The 15,615-nt window shown below is 42.9% G+C and overlaps 1 protein-coding gene across 1 annotated transcript in view; it reads right to left on the bottom strand.

Annotated features, from left to right (window-relative positions):
- Window positions 1-15,615, bottom strand: part of LOC122558861 (guanine nucleotide-binding protein G(t) subunit alpha-1) — a 66,928-nt gene that overhangs the window by 24,653 nt on the left and 26,660 nt on the right. The gene's annotated exons all lie outside the window — the stretch shown is intronic.

Genomic DNA, 15,615 nt, shown 5'->3' with positions numbered 1-15,615 from the left:
TCAGTAGTTGATTTCGATATTGCACAACCAGTTTTTACTGAACAAAGGCAGGAGGAAGGTCATGATTTGTGCAATGACTACATTCTACCACAAGGGGACTTCAAAATGCTTTATCGAAACAAAGTGGTGCATATTCTAAACACATCAGTGAAACCACCACAACAGTTTTGTGTTCCTCACAGTCTTTATCAGGATTTGGTTGCTGCATATGTAGTGTCTGGGTTATTGTCTGTACATCTGGTTTAAAGAGCTCACATTCACAATCAGATCTGGCTTCCCTGTCTCAGAGCTCCACAATTCAGAACTACTTTGTGAAATGATTCGGAGATGCCGGTGTTGGACTGGGGTGTACAAAGTTAAAAATCACACAACACCAGGTTATAGTCCAACAGGTTTAATTGGAAGCACACTAGCTTTCAGAGCGACGCTCCTTCATCAGGTGGGTAGTCTACCACCTAGTGAAGGAGCGTCGCTCCGAAAGCTAGTGTGCTTCCAATTAAACCTGTTGGACTATAACCTGGTGTTGTGTGATTTTTAACTTTGTACTTTGTGAAATGTTGTGACCCGATCAGTGCAGTCTCTCCACTTCATTGGCCCTGGGAATCTCGGAGTTACATTAGAACATCACCTGAAGTCCCCAAGCAGATTGGGCAGCTTGGCACATCACAGCCAACTCACCACACAACCATGGCACCCCATTGAGGTGGCACCCAAGAATAGCTGAGGTGCTCACCCTTTCAACTGGAATAGCATATGCAAGAATGGTTATTGGCCTCCAACAAACGACTCTTTCTGTTTCACTTAAACCTGAAGTGTCTTTTAATTGTATGCATTATTTGTTACCAGTGAGACGACGAGCTGCTGGACCACAGAAAGTACAGTACGTTTCCTTCTTAAAAAAATCTTACTTCTTTCTAATGGTTTATGTTTTGAAATATAAATTGTTATATCACATGAACATGGGGGTGTTTGGAAGAAATGTCTGACAGAAACTATAGCACTGAAGGGATAATTTGCCATAATATTGGTGCTTGCATCTGATGGTGTTTCCAAGGGAAGTGAAAGGTGAATCTCTCAATGCAGCAGCCAGCGCTCTGAAAATAGTGTTTCCCAGGAAGGTTTTTTGCCACCATTGCTTCACTAATTGTCCCAGTGTTGAGAATGTTTTCTGGTGGAGAGGGCAGGCAGGTGACTGAAGCCAAGCTTTTAGCCAACAACATCCTATGACTGGTTGCCAGGAGACGCACAAGAGTGGGCTGGTTTGCTGGTGTTTTTTTAATCCTTGGAGCCCTGGTTTGCGCTACAAGGAAACATCACCATAGAATTGCTCTCTCATTATAGAGAGATGGGTAATGGTGGTTTAACCTGAGGGTCGCCAAGCGTCAGGCCAGGGGAAGAGGTTAAGAATGCAGGATCTTCATGGTGACCTCAGTCAGTGCGGGAATTGAACCCACAGTGATGGTTTCCCTCTGCATTGTAAACCAGGTGTACAGCCAATAACCCAGACACTACATATGCAGCAACCAAATCCTGATAAAGACTGCGAGGAACACAAAACTGTTGCGGTGGTTTCACTGATGTGTTTAGCATATGCACCACTTTGTTTCAATAAAGCATTTTGAAGTCCCCTTGTGGTAGAATGTAGTCATTGCACAAATTATTACCTCCCTCCTGCCTTGGTTCAGTAAAAATTGAGCGTGTTCACAAGCATTTGGGTGCACAAGCATCAGGTCTGCATTCATTGTACATGTTTCAAACTCAGGGCCGATATTGTGGTAAAATTCATCCACTTAGTGGTGTAACAACATCTGGTTAGAGTAAGGATATTCCCTCATTACCACCAGAGCTTTCATGGGAACATTGGCATTGTCTTGTTTCTTCACGAGCTTTCTTCAATCCTTCCTCTCTCCCCTTGGATCAATGATGAGGGGGGATGAGGGCATAGATTTAAGGTAAAGGGGAATTTTTTTCATCCAGAGGATGGTGGGAATTTGGAACTCACTGCCTGTAATGCTAGTCTGGAACCCGTACAACATTTAAGAAGTATACTTAGCTGAGCGCTTTAGGGAACATCTCCAGGACACCTGCACCAATTAACCCTATCGCCCTGTGGCCGAACATTTCAATTCCCCCCCCCACTCTGCTGAGGATATGCAGGTCCTGGGCCTCCTCCACCGTCACTTCCTTACCACCGACGCCTGGAGGAAGAACACCTCATCATCCACCTCGGGACCCTCCAACCCCATGGCATCAATGTGGGTTTCACCAGTTTCCTCATTTCCCCTCCCCCTATCCTACCCCTGTTCCAACCTTCCAGCTCAGCCCCACCCTCATGAACCACCTTTACCCCTGCCTCTATCTACCTATTGCACTCTCAGCTACCTTCTCCCTAGCCCCGCCCCCTCCCACCCCCGAGGCTCCCAGCCTCATTCCTGACGAAGGGCTTTTGCCTGAAATGTCGATCTTCCTGCTTCTCGGATGCTGCCCAACCTGCTGTGTTTTTCCAGCAATGCACTCGCGACTGTACACTTGCAATGCCAAGACATACAAGGTGATGGCCAAAAACTGGATATTGGGATTAGAATAGTTGGTTACCTTTAACCAGTGCAGATTCAAAAGGATATTCCAAATAACGGGGGGGGGGAGATCAATAATCAGGGATCACAGGAACAGGATACAGGGTAGGCCATTTAGCACTGTTAATGGGGAGAAATGTCTTCATCCAGAGTGGTGAGTCAGTGGAATTCTTATTGTGTTGAAGGTTAAAGGGGTCAAAGGAGTGAAAGCAGGAACAGGGTACTGAGTTGGATGGTCATATAGAATGGTTCTAAGGGCTGAATGGCCTCCTCCTGCTAGTTTCTCTGTCTCTATATGGTTTTCTTGCTGAACGGTTTGAAGTACATTAAAAATTGATGCTTGTCTGACTCCCAGTAATTGTATTCTGACACGTTTTGAAGTGTTCTTGTTGCTCTGGTAACTGATACTGCAAGGCAGAAGTGCTGGGTTTTTACCAACTCAGCCTGCTGCTCACCATTTGAGTGCATCTTTTCCAAAGTTCAAGTTGCACATGTCAAGCATCGTTGACGGTTATTCAGGTAGAATCTTGCAATTCCTCTATCCCTGCACACCCGCCAACCCCCACTGAAAGGTGCATGGGATGGAAACTGATGAATATCCATCTGTTTATTACTCTTTTGTTTTTGTTTTCCCATTTCCCCTGATCCAGCCTTTGGCACAGCAACCATTGCTGCTGGCTAATTACCAGCTGCGATCTGCAGCATATTGGCCATTGTCTCACCAAAATGCAGGCTTACGCCCCTTTAATTAAAGGGACATTGAAAATTGCTGGTGTGTTTAAATGCAACGAGGTGAGGTGGGGGGAAGGCAGGGAGTGTCGGAACATTGTCTGTTAATGCCCAGCTCTATCTCTTACTCTTTGAGCATCCCGATGACAGCTGGGTAAAATCATGAAACCGAAATGTCCCGTGTCTCTCTTGTCCACGTTACGCCAATCTTTGGCTCAAAGGAAGCCTGGGAGGTGAAGGAGGCTGGTGTTTCTCAAGGTTAGCCTGAAGCATTGCTCTGTCTGAGGGGGGAGTGGGTTAGGGTTAATCTGCCTGTCACTGTCACTGGATCCAAACCTTCTCCTTTAATCATCCCATCCATCTGCCAGCCAGTGATACTCTTCAGCCAGCTGAGTTGGCCACTGTGTCTCTTGAAATAATGATATACCATCATAGAAGTGACAAGGCTTCACTGGAAGAAGTTTTACTCAATGCTGATTATTCTAAATTGGAACTCTGCTCTCTCTCCCTCTCTCTCCCTCTCTCTCTCCCACTCTCTCTCTCTCTTTCTCCACCACCCTCCACATTTCCCACTGTCACTTTAAAATAACATTCTGGGGCCAAGTTACTAGCAGAGAATTAAAACTGATTGAAAAGAAAGTCTTTGCCTGGAAAGTGAGTGTGTTTGTGCATGTGGTGACAGGCAGAATCCACTTTAATTCCTGACCCAACTCCAGCTGTGCAGCACTCCCTCAACTAGGTCACAATGTTGTGCTCAAGTTTGTGGAGCAGGAGTTGAAACCACAACCATCTGGACTTGGAGACAGAGGTTTACTCAACTAAACCATGGTTAACAAGCTGGTTTTCCAGATTATTGTAAAATAATCCAGTTAGTGAACCATTTGTGACTCAAGTCTCTCCAGAGAAGGGAGCATGTCACTCTGGTGTGCCCACATTTCATAGTATCCTGACAGTGTGGAAGCAGGCCATTCAGCCCATCAAGTCCACACTGACCCTCCAAAGAGCATCCCACCTCACCCTATTCCTACAAGCATTCATTTCCTACGGCTAATCCACAGCCTACACATTTGCCCACACTATGGGCAATTTAGCATGGCCAATCTGCCTAACCTGCACATCTTTGCACTGTGGGAGGAAACTGGAGCACCCAAAGGAAACCCACGCAGACACTGGGAGAACGTGCAAACTCCACACAGACAGTCACCCGAGGGTGGAATCGAACCCAAGTCCCTGGCGCTGTAAAGTAGCAGCGTTCACCACTAAGTCACTGTGCTGTCACTTGTGACACCCTTTTTAAAGTTTAGGGCTACTGGCTCCCAAATTGAATGGTTGACTCTGTCGCCCTGTTGCTGCAGTGCCAGTTTTCCTGGGGTCAAGTATCCACTCCAGAATTGCAAGTGATTGACCACGATGCTGTGTGCCAGTGGAAGCATCATTCCACTTAGATAGCTCGGCCATAATCAGGTTTAATGTTCATCAAAAAAATGGAAATTCTGTTTCAAAAATGCTGCAAAATCAATGTTGTCAAGAGAGAGAGCTAGGGATGTAATGTTTAGGCTCCCACTGCTGGACTGTTACTGATCGTCTGATATAAATGGCATTACAGCTAGGTTCTGAAACAAACTCGATTAACTTTCTGAGTGTAAGCACATGTTGTTCTCTCTGTCCCTTTTATTTGAGCTCAGTAAGGCAGCGAATATTTTGTATTTCCCAAAAATCCATAGAGTTTTGCCTTACCCAGATCCTATCAGGTGTCGCACCATGAGAACTTGCAGCTCTACACAAGAATTGAGTTAATTTGAGGGAATCCCAGTGGGTTAGAGGCTCACCTTCTCCATCTGTTTAGATATGGGGAAGTAATGGCAACAACTATTAATCCAGAGATTCAGGAAATGTCCTGAGGTCCTGAGCTTGAATCCTACCACAACAAAATTCTGAAGTTAAAGTCTAATGTGGAAATGACTGTGAAAACATTGTTAATTGTTGTAATCTGGTTCAATGTTGCCCTTTAGGGAGTCAGCCTTACCTGGTCTGACCTACATGTGACTCCAGACCCACAGCAATGCGGTTAATACCAACCGCCCTTGAAAAGGCCCTTGCAAACAACTGAGCTGTATCAACCACAACTAAATGGTTAACAGTGATTCTAGAAGGCAGCTCACCACTACCTTCTCAAGGACAACTACATACAGTCAATTAACAGTAGATGGCAGAGTGGCTCACAGTGCCAGGTACCCGGGTTCAATTCCAGCCTCGGGCATTATCCCTGTGTCCACGTGGGTTTCCTCACACAGTCCAAAGATGTGCCGGCTATGTGGATGAGCCATTGGAATTGTGGGGCAGGGTAAGGAGGTGGATCTGAGTGGGATGCTCTTCAGAGAGATGGGATGGACTTGATGGACCGAATGGTCTGTTTCCACACTGTAGGAAAACTATGATTCTATGAAATATTAGCCAAGCCATATCATGTGAGTGAACAATGAAACAGATCTGTAAGCGAGTGTCCAAAACTGACAGCATAGGTGGAGGTAATGTGAAATCAATTATTATACCTCTCTTCACTTCTGCTTTACATTTTGATCAACATTTATGTCCTACATAATTCAGTAACAGACCAATAGAGAAACACTTTATTAATAACCTGGGGGTCTCCAAGGACCCTCGACTAGTCCTTAAAAGGGGACAGCTACAACTGGTTAGAATGAATAATTTCCTTTCAATTAACATCGTAAGAATGATATTTTAATTTCTGCCCACATATATTCCTGAAGGAACTAACTGTACATTTTAACCGGAATTCAGAATTGACTTTGTTCCTATTCCAAAAAAAATTGAAGAGTTGATTTAATTTTTTTGTAATGTTTTTCTACAGCTCATCTTAATTTGCTCCTGGTTACTTCCTGAAGAGGAACACCTTTGTGAAACATTGATTGTGATAGATCCCTTGCCCAAACTCACAGGATCAGAGCTCTGTTATTATTGAGGGTGAGGCTGCTCCATATATTGACTGCCCTATTCCAGGAAACTTTCCATTTGCCCTTCCCTTTCTTCGCTGTCTCTTGTGTTCGGTCGGTGTGGGAACCTTTTCTGGAAGCATCATCGTTGGATGTTAAGCTGCATAGCCAGTGTGAGGTAAAATGGATACAGGTAGTTCTTCTGTAACATGATGGTTGCATTCTTGTGCATCCTTGCGTTATAGAAAAATTGCCCCTTAAGAAATAGTGCTTAAAGTGTTGGCGCTGTAACAGCCAACACGCGTTTTAAAAGTTTGTGCTTTAAAAACAATGTCCCCAGTTCGTCAATCTCATTGCAGTGAATTCACGTTAAGGAAACGCATGTTACAGCAGAACGACCTGCATTTATTTGTAACAGCTTCCTCTCACACGCCTGTGCCCAGCAGGCAGCTAAGTTCTTGTTAGGGGATGTCAGAGGTTGTATTGTGGAAGACATTTCCCAATAAAGCATGGCTAATCCTTGACCTGTGCAAATGTGGCTTATTTTGCCTGAAGCAAAAATGAAGAAAATCCCTTGTTTTCTCTGCTTAAAGGGCTAACATTGCAGAATGTTGACATTTCCAAAGGCACATTGATCCCTGAGCAGAGCACTGTAATCCCATTTACTAATTCCAGCCCAATCCTCAATACTTGTGCAAACTCATCAACTCAACGCCAACTGCAACTGAATCTTCCTTTGGCCTTCCGTTCTGCCGATCTGTGATTGGCCTTAATCAGCGCCCAAATTAGGACAGGGACAATCCTAAACTAAGCACCATCAGTTAATCTGATTTTCCATTATCACCCTGATCTGCCTGCAACAGCTATTTTAGGAACAGAAAAACAGGCTAAATAACAACTGATGGCATATCGTCCCCGAATTATTTACAACATCCAATTTCACTTACATGATTTAATGATTAATACAGGCAGTGGGTCCATGCTATTATTACATTTTACGTTGAAGCTAGCCAACGCAATCTTTATGGTGAAAGTTCATAGGAACAATTCCAGCTTATTATCCACCTAATATAATACCACAATGGACAAGGACAGCAGATAAATGGGAAATCCACCACTTTCAAGAACCCCAAACCCCAATCCCCAAAGCCAATTGCCATTCTGACTTATAAATATATCACTGTTCCTTCGATGTCACTGGGTCAAAATTCTGGAACTCCCTCACGAACAGTGTTGCAGGTCTGTCTACACCAACTGGACTGTAGCAGTTCAAGAAACTCACCATCACCTTCTGTAGAGCAACAAGGACAGGCAATAAATGCTAGCCCAGCCAGTAACCCCCACATGAATAACTTTTTTAAAAAGCACTGCACAATCGGATGAGGTGTTGAACCAAGGCCCAACCTGTCTTTTCAGGTGGATGTAAGAGGCATACTTTTGAAGAGAAGCCACAAGCTGCCTGGCCACAATTTTATTCCTGATCACTATAACACCTCACTAAAAAAGGTTATCCAGTTAGTGGTGTTTCTGGGAGTTTGCTTTGTGAAGATTGTGTTCCTTACAAAAGTGACCCCACTTCTAAGGTTATAAAATATTTTGGGATGTCGTTAAAGGTCATGAGTGGTGCTATATAAATGCAATTTCTTTTTTATAACTGTGCAATTTATACTTGGAGGATGACGGTTGAGCTGTTTTGCTCAACAGTAAAGCTTGAACAGAAGAAGGTGAAAAATAATGATAAATGTAGCGAGTATTTGAAAGCTAGTTGTTTTGCAGCTGGTGGCTCAAACCAATTCTTTATTCCAAATTTTCCACCATAAAGGGGCACAATTTTAAGGTAATTGGAGGAAGGTTTAGGGGAGATGTCAGAGGTAGGTTCTTTATTTATAGAGTGGTGGAATGTGTGGAATGCACTGTTAGCAGTGATAGTAGAGTCAGATACATTAGGGGCATTTAAGCGACTCTTGGATAGGAACATTGAAGTTCGTACAATGAAGGGTATGTACGTTAATCTGATTACTTAGAGTAGGATGAAGGTCCGGCACAACATCGAGGGCTGAAGGGCCTGCACTGAGCCGTATTGTTCTATGTTGTATCTTCTTAAAATAATTAAATTCAGACGGAACATTTCCACTTGCCTTGTCCACTAAAACCAACCCAAACCCGTTCTGATTTTCTAAAAAAGAAATTAAATCTGATTAATGATGGCCTTGCTTTAAGAATTAAATTATAGACACGGGTTAATGAATTAATTTAGAAGTTACAAAATTGACCTGAAGCTGAGAATAGTCCTGTTAAAAAGAAAGCATAAGCAATGGAATTGAAGTACCGGTTACAGAGTGCTTGAGATACTGTAACATTACTAGAAGGTTTAAATTTCACACAATTAGCTGCTCCATGAGCAAAAAGTCAACTCCTTTGTTGGGGCTTGCCATTAAATAATAATCATTGTGAATATTATTCTCCTCTCGGATCACTTCCAGATGTCTACAAAAGAAATAGATACGATTACAAGCATTTGGAGGCAGATATTTGCTTTCTGAGAGGGGTCCCCATGTGTCATGTCTGAACAGAAAAAGCAGAAAATACTTCGCAAGCCCCTTTGCCTCTGAAATGGATCGTTGAAAATGGAAGTCTTCGAGTGAAATCCTGATCAGTTTATTCGTAAGTGCATTAACCAAAGGAAAGTTAGGAGCAGAAACAAAAACAAAAGTTGCTGGAAAAAATCAGCAGGTCTGGCAGCATCTGTGAAGAGAAACCAGAGTTCACGTTTCATGTCCGGTGATGTTAACTCTGATTTTTCTTCACAGAAGCTGCCAGATCTGCTGAGCTTTTCCAGCAGCTTCTGTTCTTGTTTCTAATTTACGGCATCTACAGTTCATTCAGTTTTTATTAATGCAGGGGCAGATTCAATAGTGACTTTAAAAATGGATGTGCACTTGGGCAGAGAGGTCTTGTGGTGCAGTAGTAGCGTCCCTGCATTTGACCCAGGAGGTCTGGGTTCAAGTTGCACTTGTTCCCAAAGTGTGTAAGAATATGTCTGAGCAGATGGGTTAAGGCATATCTATGCTTGAAAAGGAAGCATTTTTGGGGGGCTCTTGGTAAAGACAAGTTATTTGGGTAAATCTTTTGTCAGCAGCAAACTGGGGGTCAAATGACCTTCTGTGATGCAAATTTCTGTAAACTGGAAATAGGCTGCTCCTTGGGAATAGACTGAGGAGCTGTGATGAAGGCGTTAATAGACAAAACAAGACGTGCTGTGGGACACTAAATAGCCTCTAGCTTGAATAAATATCCAGGTGAAACTGTCCATTTGGAAGAAATTGCACACCAGCAGTTTAGTGTGGAAGGTCTCTTCTCTCATGATGGCACTATTCCATGTTTAATTGTCAACCCCACCTGAGTTGTTAGTTGTCTTGCCTCTGGCCCTGCCAGGAGCTTCAATACATAATGGAGCACCGAAGATATACTGCACTGTCTGAGGGCTCAGCACTTGGGTGAAAAGTTAAACCAAGGACCTCTTCTGCACTATCTGAAGGAAAGCAGACTGAGTTCTCCTGGTGTCCTAGCCAGTATTAAGTTTTCAGCCAAAATCCTGAAATAATCTGTTTATGTCATTGCTGCTCATGGGAGCTTGCTGGATGCAAGTTGGCTGCCACATGTCTTTACATTTCAAAGGTGTCTGCACTTTGCTAGTGTTTCCTGGCTTGTAAAGTACCTGTAAAGATCAGGAAAGGAGAAAGTGAGGACTGCAGATGCTGGAGATCAGAGCTGAAAATGTGTTGCTGGAAAAGCACAGCAGGTCAGGCAGCATCCAAGGAGCAGGAGAATCGACGTTTCGGGCATGAGCCCTTCTTCAGGGCTCATGCCTGAAACGTCGATTCTCCTGCTCCTTGGATGCTGCCTGACCTGCTGCGCTTTCCCAGCAACACAAGATCAGGAAAGGCACTATGTACTGACAAGATGGATGTCAGTTAGCTCAATTGGCAGGCCAGCTGGTTCATAATGTGGAATGATGCTAACAGAGTAGGTTCAATCCCCATACTGGGGACAAAGATCTCTTCCATCAGGCAGAGGATACAGAAGCCTGAACACTCGCACCAACAGGTTCAGGAACAGCTTCTTCCCAGCTGTTATTAGGCTGATAAATGGACTCTCTAGCCTCAAATAATACTGGTCTTGTCTAGTGCACACCCTGTGCAATGTAATCTGTATGCCTCTATCTACGTCTTTTTGCCTGTATATCCTTGCTTACTATGGTCTGCCTGTACTGCTTGTAAACAAAGCTTTTCGTTATACCTTGGTATACGTGATAATCAATCAATCAATCAATCAATCAGTCAATCATTGGCTGAGGTCACCATGCAGATGATGTCATCTCAGGCTTGCCTAAGATCTGGTGACCCTCAGTTAAACTCTCCACATCTCTCTGTAATGAGAGTGCAACTATGATGCCTTTACCTTTACAATGGCAAGTTCTTTTTTCCCACATGTTAATTCAGGGCTATATGCTTCTAGCCACTCTACTATGCTCCTCTGTTTACAATCACATTTGGGTGAAACTACTGCTGTAATAAGCTTTGCACAATGTGTAAGCATTGTCAGTAGACAATTAATGATTAGATCTGTAATTAAATATTGCAGCTATTTGTTCCGTTGTACACCTTGATAACCAGATACAATGGGAGCTAGTTCAGCAACAAGATGCTCAGTTATCTCTGACACAGCTTGGCAACTGTTCCACTTGAAACACTGAAGCTTTGTTTCATACACAATAATTTAACAATTGTCTACAGTCACGTCTCCTCTCTGTCTCCCTGCTGCCTCACCAACCCAGAAGTGAAAAGCTTAATGCTTACATGTGTAACAACTTGAATTTATGTAGCACCTTCACCCTAATAAAATATCCTTCACAGGAGCACCAAACTACAATTGTGACATTAGCTCAGATGACCAAAAACCTGGTCAAAGAGGTCAATTTTAAAGAACATGTTAAGGAGCAAAACGAGGCAGGGACACAAAGAGGTGAATGAGGCTGATCTTGGGGCCCAGACAACTGAAGGTATGGCCATCAAGGGTGGAGCAATAACTATTGTGGATGCACTAGAGACATACAAGATAATCAGAGGGTTAGATAGGGTGGACAGGGAGAGTCTTTTTCCAAGTATGGGGACGGCAAACACGAGGTAACACAACTTTAAAGTGAGGGGAGGTAGGTATAAGACAGATGTCAGAGATAGTTTCTTTATTCAGAGAGTAGTAAGGGTATGGAATGATTTGCCTGCAACGGTAGTAGATTTGCCAAGTTAAAGTGCATTTAAGTCATCATTGGACATTGGACAGGCATATGGACATACATGGAATAGTGTAGGTGGGATGGGCTTCAGATTAGTATGATAGAGCGGCGCAACATCGAGGGCCGAAGGGCCCGTACTGCGCTGTAATGTTCTATGTCCTATGAGGCCAGAATTAGAGGAGCACAGTATCTTGAAAATATGGCTGGAGGAGGTTGCAGAGAGGTGAGGCTGAGGGATGTGGGCAGGGCAATAGCTTTAAAATCCAGGCATTACTTGACCAGTAACCAACACATGTCAGGGTGCAGCAGGGAGTTAAGGGAACTGGGTTTACTGTGAGTTCTTGTATCGGCAACAAAGGTTTGGAGGACCTAAAGTTTACAGAAGGTAGAACTTGGGAGACCAGAATGTATCTTGGAATATCTGAACCTGGAGGTTTACAAAAACACAAAATTAAGGTGCCAAAAGCAGATGAGCTGAGATGGGCAATGTCAGGTGAACGTATAATCAGAAATAGATAGTCTTAGAAATTGCAGGACAATGAGATTGGGAGGGTCAAAGCTGAAGCCAAGGTTGTGAACAGATTGAGGTAAACTCAGACTTTTCTCAAGAAGTGGGGTGGAATTGGTTGCTAGGAAACAGAGTTTGGAGTAACGCAGAAAACAATGGATTTGATGTTCCAAATATTTAATTGGAGTAAATCTCTGGTCATCCGGTACTGATTGGTGGATGGACAGTCTGATAATTTAGCCACAATCTAATAAATGCCTTCAGTACGCAACAAAATACAAATGGAAAATCCAGTATTTCATGTATATTTTACCCTTGAGGGGCTGCAGCACAGAAACCAGGATTAAAAATATTTGTAGGAAAGATCACAAAGATTAGATCTTCTCATCTTCAGAACACTGAAAACTAAGTAGTGACCAAATTGAAGGTCTTGCGGTGAGTAGGCGAGTTGATAGAGATGGAGAGAAACTGATTGAGAAAGGTGTAGTGTTTGGCACAAGTGCCATAACATTCAAATAAGAGCCGGGACATTTAAGAGATTGTGATGTGTTATCAGAAAATGTTCTTCAAGCAAACGTTAATGGAAACCTACAGCTCATCATCACAAAGAAAATCGCTTAAACTTGGTTATTTGAAAATTTGGGAGCTAAGATTTTTCTTAGGCAAGGGCATTAAAGTATAATATAAGGAATATCTAAACCAGATAAATGTGATTAAAGTAAAAAGCAGTTATTGTCAAATTGAATGATGGAATAGGCTTGAGGGGTTGAATAGCCTTCGAGCTAAGTAGTTCCTGGAGAATTATCAGTCAGCAGTGTCCTGTTTGTTAGAACATAATTTTGTTATGATTGGAACTGTTCCTCTCTGAAAGGAAATTACTATAACAACGGATTCCCCTGTGCCAGGAGCTGATAATGATTGTGCAGAAGATTGAGATATCAGAATGGTTTCGAAAAGTGAGGACTATTCTTTCAGGAAGGGGATGTCCACTGAAAGACACATTTCTGCTGTTTCTTGCACCCTGCCACAACCTCCTCACTTAGTCTCGTGACTGCCCCCCATCCCCATTCCCACAAACCACCCTGACTAATCTGTTGCCTGGGCCTGTCACTACTCCTGGCCTTTCCTCATGAAGGTGAAGAATGGCTGGCAGCTTCTGGACATTGGGATTTCTGCTACCTCTGGGTCCTTGATCTCAGGGAAGGCCCGGTGCTGAAGAGCCGAGTGTTCAAGAGACACTTTGTATGGCAGTGAACCAAAAGGAAGCAATGGAGGCACTCATCAATGGCTCCCCATGCTGGCAGTCAATATCATCCTCTACCCCACCATTGCCTTGATCACATTTTGTCCCTTGTATCTAAAGCCAGAATTGAAACTTTATTGCTGGAACAGCACAGCAGGTCAGGCAGCATCCAGGGAACAGGAGATTCGACGTTTCTTCAGGAAGGGCCTGTGCCCGAAACGTCGAATCTCCTGTTCCCTGGATGCTGCCTGACCTGCTGTGCTGTTCCAGCAATAAAGTTTCAACTTTGATCTCCAGCATCTGCAGACCTCACTTTCTCCTCTAAAGCCAGAATGAATCATAGATTCCCAACAGGCCCTTTGGCCCAACAAGTCCACCCAGACCCATTCCCCTATATTTACTCCTGACTAATGTAGCTAACCTACACAACCCTGAACACTATGGGCAATTTAGCATGGTCAATTCACTCTAACCTGCACATCTTTGGATTGTGGGAGCGCATGGAGGAACCCATACAGACATGGGGAGAATGTGCAAACTCCACACAGACAGTCGCCCGAGGCTGGAATTGAACCCAGGTCCCTGGCACTGTGAGGTAGCAGTGCTGACCACTGAGCCACCGTGCCACCCTGAGTGGCTGGTGAAAATGCTTTGGACTTTCTTAGAGCATTGTGTCATAAAGGTTTACAGCATGAAAATAGGCCCTTTGTCCCAACTTCTCCCCAACAACTTGGGTCACCAGAATAGCACCAGGTGAATAAAACTGGTGAATTTGGTTGTACTCTGGCCATTAACCAGGGCATTACATTTTTTAACAAAGGATTCACTGCCCCTTGTGAAATTTTGTGAAACGTTGGCAAAGAAAGTTGCTTTATGCGCACTGATATATTGGGATAGGAGCAGGTTACGATCAAACCGACTTACTCCGAGACCTGCATTTCTGCCAGATTTGCTTCAATGCTCTAGTAATCCAACAACGAATAGGAGCCCAGTCATTTCTGACACTTGATCTGGGCCTTAACCATTAACAGTTCTTCCACACCCAAAATAATTTCACACCTTTTCTCTTTGTTAACATAGATTAAGTGTGGAAAATCATGGCTGATAGTTATTTTCAGAGACTCCTGCAAGATTTAGAGACAGAGGCTGGCTGAATATTGAAATTCTTCACTTCATGTGGAAGAGATTACTTGTAGCATTTGATATAATTGGTGCTTTTCTCAGAAAGCTGTGGGAGGTAGAATGTGCGATGAATAAATGTGAAGCATATTGATGAGGTAAACTAATAGAAGAAAATGAACCCCCTTCAAGTATTTGCATTGAGACTGTCTTGAAAGCTGCCAAGCTCTGTAATTGCCTGGTAATTATTATTTTAATGGCATGATTGGTCTTTAATAAAGACTCTTACCTGTAGAGAAAGAAATTCACATTACAGATGCACTCTGCTTGACAGAAATGATTATTGGACTTTAAGCAGCGAAGTCAGCAATGGAGAAATGCAAAAATTGTTTGGATATTGTAATATCTGGGCTCTGATGTTTCAATTTAGGTCAATCTTTTTTATATTCTGAGGTATAATGAGCTGAAAAAGTGCACTCCAATGCAGGGAAGAATGAGAGTTTGTTTCTGCCAAGCTTCATTCCTGGTTCTTAGCATTAAAAATAAAATCCTGAATTTGCTGCACATTTAACAGCAATCTTAATAACCTCAGCCATTATAAATACATCAATCATTCACCAAGTAGAGGTCCAAGTAGAGGTCCCTGTGACTTGTCCATCGCTATAACTGGCTTAATTGTTTGCTCCATTTCACTGTCAGCCATCTGAAAACCTTCATGGTAATTTTTTTAAAATGCTGTTTTTCCCCATTAATTATTAAACAAACTCACAAAACAAAGTTAAGGCTAGTAATTAACAGCATAAGTGTCATTTTAATGAGGAAATTACTGTTCCTGCCATTCCCGTCAACTTTTCTAACATGGAGAGGAAACTGTTGAAATTGGACTCTCATTCCTTGAGGTCTTACATAAGGAATTTTACATTTTAAAAATTTAAAATGTTTTAGTTTCTTTTGCTTTTTTTTCACACTCTTTAACCAATATCTCCATTTCTCCTTTTATTTTTCTTTCTTTATCGGTTTTGGTTCTAATTCAGCATTCCGTTCCATCATTCTTTCTTTAACTTGTTCACAGGATGTTGGCTTTGCTGGCTAGACCTACATTTATTGCCTGTTTCTTGAGAAGGTGATGATGAGCTGCCTTCTTGAACTGTGGCAAGTCAACACACAGAGACATTACAAAAACATAATTC

This window comes from Chiloscyllium plagiosum, chromosome 18 (assembly GCF_004010195.1).
Source record: "Chiloscyllium plagiosum isolate BGI_BamShark_2017 chromosome 18, ASM401019v2, whole genome shotgun sequence".
NCBI lineage: Eukaryota > Metazoa > Chordata > Chondrichthyes > Orectolobiformes > Hemiscylliidae > Chiloscyllium > Chiloscyllium plagiosum.
This window is presented reverse-complemented; position numbering and strand designations above follow the sequence as displayed.